Source organism: Triticum dicoccoides, chromosome 3B, assembly GCF_002162155.2.
Source record: "Triticum dicoccoides isolate Atlit2015 ecotype Zavitan chromosome 3B, WEW_v2.0, whole genome shotgun sequence".
Taxonomy (NCBI): Eukaryota; Viridiplantae; Streptophyta; class Magnoliopsida; order Poales; family Poaceae; genus Triticum; species Triticum dicoccoides.
This window is the reverse complement of record NC_041385.1, coordinates 390,210,090-390,214,041: the sequence shown is the minus strand read 5'-3', so window position 1 is coordinate 390,214,041 and position 3,952 is coordinate 390,210,090.

Below are 3,952 nucleotides of genomic sequence, written 5' to 3'. Positions count from 1 at the left end.
ACTAGGGGGGCGCCACCCCCACTTGGGCCTTTATGGCTCAAGTCTCTCTCCACCTCTTGGCCTTTTAAGGCCCGTTTATATTTAAATTATATATATAATCTTTAAACATTTTCAAAATATTATATATATATATATATATTTAACATCCTCACAAACATTTTCCACCTATATATAATTAATCGGAAATACCCTGTATTACTCGATATTCACCGAAACCCTTCCGGTGACCCCGAAATGCTTCCGGAACCTCTCGGAACTATTCCGGATATTAATGAAACAATTTCACAAATATATTCTCATCACTCCCGTCCTAATAGCACTCAGCATATCATGATTACCTTAAGCTTGTGACCCCGTAGGTTCGGTAACCATAAACATGAACGAAAACCCCTTCGTTCAATGGCCGATGGCGGAACCCTGGACATCCATATTGGTCCCTATGATTACACGAATGATATTCGAGTGAACCTTTGGTTATCATGTGACGTTCCCTTTGCTTCGCGATACTTTACAAAACCTAGTGTGCATCGATATCCTCTTGAGTCATCACCATGCTCACTATACCGTTGCTCCCGTTACCAGTTTTGTTCTTCTTTCTTGTTGACGTGTTCCGGCATACCTGTGACATAGTCACATGTGTCTGGACAGACGATGATGGATGCCTTCACACCAAGAGGGCCCTAAGAATACCTCTACATCGTCAGAGGAGCAAATCCCACTCTTGACTTGTCTAGTCACTTGTTGAACTTTCCGGTGAGCCTGAAAGTTGTCATTATGATCACCTTGTTACAGATGACGTTTGAACAACCCCAAAGCCCACCATTCGGTAGGAAGTGACCGAGACACTCATGGTCTGAGGAACTAAAACACATGCTAACACTCTGTGTTATAATAAATGATTTCAGACGATATGATCACATAGTATAACAAACAAGTATTGGGTCGATTCAATATGATCGTTCTTCTAACGTCATACCCTCAATGTTGTTTTAGGACTATCGTTACACTTAATGATATCCTAGGATCCGGAAAATGTGATTGCCAACAACACTTGAGCCAGTCTTAGAGGCGAGACCGGGAACCTATTGTTTATCGTTTATCATTTCACACGTGCATATGAGTTTTCCACTGAATCGCATATTCCAGGATCATAGCAGTTATGGCATGAAATATAAACTCTTAATTATGAATAATAGAAATATAATAATACAATATTATTACCTCTAGGGCATATTTCCAACACTCCGGAGGATCATGCCAAGAGAGACGTATAGCTATATATCTTTTCGGGCTTTTTGGTAACTTGTTGCAAAGGGGGAGAAATTGTATAGATCATTAGGCTTCGAGAGAGAGAGTATGTGTCTCGCTTTTTCTCTTTGGTTTTATTGAGTTTTTTCTACTATGTTTGTTTGATCCGTGCTACTTGATCGTTTGATGCTTGTGAGACACTATGTTTGGTTGTGTGGTTGATCATACTTTGCTTAATGTTTGCTTAATGCTTATCCCTACAATTATTCGTGTATGATCATTCACTTATGATTTTGGTGATGTGTGCTTGTCATTTCACTCATATCATTTTGTGCGCTCCACCAATATGTATGTAACATGGAAGAGTGACCCATGATCCTAATTGATTGTGCATTTGCATTCAAAAGCAAATTTTTTATAATGCACAAATTTAGGGGGAGATTGAAAGTGCAACTAATCCCCGGGTGGTTGTAGTAATTCATAACAACATTGAACTAATATCCATTCAAGATAAATATTTCAGGATGTTCAGTGATTGGCATGGCATGGACTAGAGATGGACCCCTCAAAATGCTAAGGACAAATATTGGCAAAAGCTCAAGACTCTTCATTTCTATGTAAGTGATCCAAGATCACATTGAGTCCATAGTAAAGACAATACTATTAAAAGGGGATGAGGTGTTGCTTATGGTCTACTTGCTCAAAGTGCTTAGTGATATTGCTCCAAAACCCGCAGCCACTTTCCCATCCAAATATGTCCAAACCCTAATTTCAAACTTGACCCCACCGATACTTTCTACCCGCACCGAGTTCATTTGACATAACAACAGCCAGAAAACCTAATGATTCGTTCACACCGATACGGATCTCGGTCCCATCGAGATGGCCTTGCCAACGCTTTGTGACTTGTTGCATTCACTTCGATCTCACCGAGTTGGCTTGACAGATTCTCTGTTGCCCGTTGCACTCACTTCGGTCTCACCGAATTGATGCAATCGGCGCCACCGAGATGAAGTTTGCCCTAAGTCCTAGCACATCGGTCCCACCGAGTTGTTCCAGTCGGTCCCATTGAGATTCCTAACGTTCATATTTTTGAACAGATAGGTGCCACCGAGTTTCCTAATCGGTGCCACCGAGATGAGTCAAAATTGTGGATTTTGTGTGGAGGCTATATACACCCCTCCACCCCTTCTTCCTCATTGAGGAGAGCCATCAGAACGTGCCTACACTTCCACAATTCATTTTCTGAGAGAGAACCACCTACTCATGTGTTGAGATCAAGAGATTCCATTCCAACCACTTGAACCTTGATTTCTAGCCTTCTCCAAGTTGCTTTCCACTCAAATCCCTCTTCCACCATAGCCAAATCTATAAGAGAGAGTTGAGTGTTGGGGAGACTATCATTTGAAGCACAAGAGCAAAGAGTTCATCATCAACACACCGTCTGTTACCTTTTGGAGAGTGGTTTCTCCTAGATTGGTTAGGTGTTGCTTGGGAGCCTTCGTCGTGATGTGGAGTTGAACCAAGAAGTTTATAAGGGCAAGGAGATCGCCTACTTCGCGAAGATCTACCCGAGTGAGGAAAGTCCTTCGTGGACGATGGCCATTGTTGGATAGACAAGGTTGCTTCTTCGTGGACCCTTCTTGGGTGGAGCCCTCCGTGGACTCGTGAGGCCGTTACCCTTCGTGAGTTGAAGTCTCCATCAACGTGGACGTACGATAGCACCACCCATCGGAACCACGCCAAAAATGTCTGTGTCTCCATTGTGTTTTCCTTCTCCAAACCCTTCCCTTTACCTTCATATGCAATGTTTTACATTCCGCTGCTATACTCTTAGAATTGCATGTGTAGGTTGATTGCTTGACTTGTGATAATTGCTAAAATATGTCCACAACTAAAATTGGGAAAAGGGTAGATTTTTATTTGGTCAAGTGGTCTAATCACTCCCCCTCTAGACATACTTTGGATCCTACGGGGTAGCATACAGAGTGTGTGAGAAAGTGAGGGAGGAAGAAGAAGACCGAGCTAACATGTCTGTGTGGCACTTTTTTTTGCCAACTCGGCATGACGGGCGGGTCTGGTTGATTAGTGACATCATCCAAACGCTTAGCATCTACCGTTAGTGTTTTTTGCCACTATCAATATTTTCAGTTCGGTGCAAAAATGTCACGTTTTGTAAAGTGTTGATTTTCCGAAAGTCGTGACACGAAAGTGGTGGTTCTGTGCATTAAACTCCCTTGGCAGGTAGATCACGAGGCACTAAGGAGTTATTGTCAGGATATGACACCCAGGCGTCGCCAGCCAGGCGGAGGCTGGCACATAATCTCTGGGGCTTAGACATTAGCCGGTTGTCGCGCCACTTGGGATGCAGGGGAATGAACAATCCACTGATACACGACATGGTCCACCTTTAGTCCGACCCAAGCCATGTAACCCTAGCTCGACCAGGTATATAATGGGAGCTAGGGGCCTCTCGAGAGGGATCCAAGTTATACTAAGGACATGGCTAGATGACAGTCGCATGAAGAAAAATGGAGGTCAGTCGATGTGGTTTAGGTCATTGGAAAATGGACGGACGGATCACCTTCTTCAACATCCAGCCCCTCTTCTTATTCCTTCTAACAGTCGTGCCGCCACTGGTCTAGCCGCCTGCTTTCGCCGCCCGCGGCGCTCCCGCACATCCTCACTGCACCACCCTCTCCCC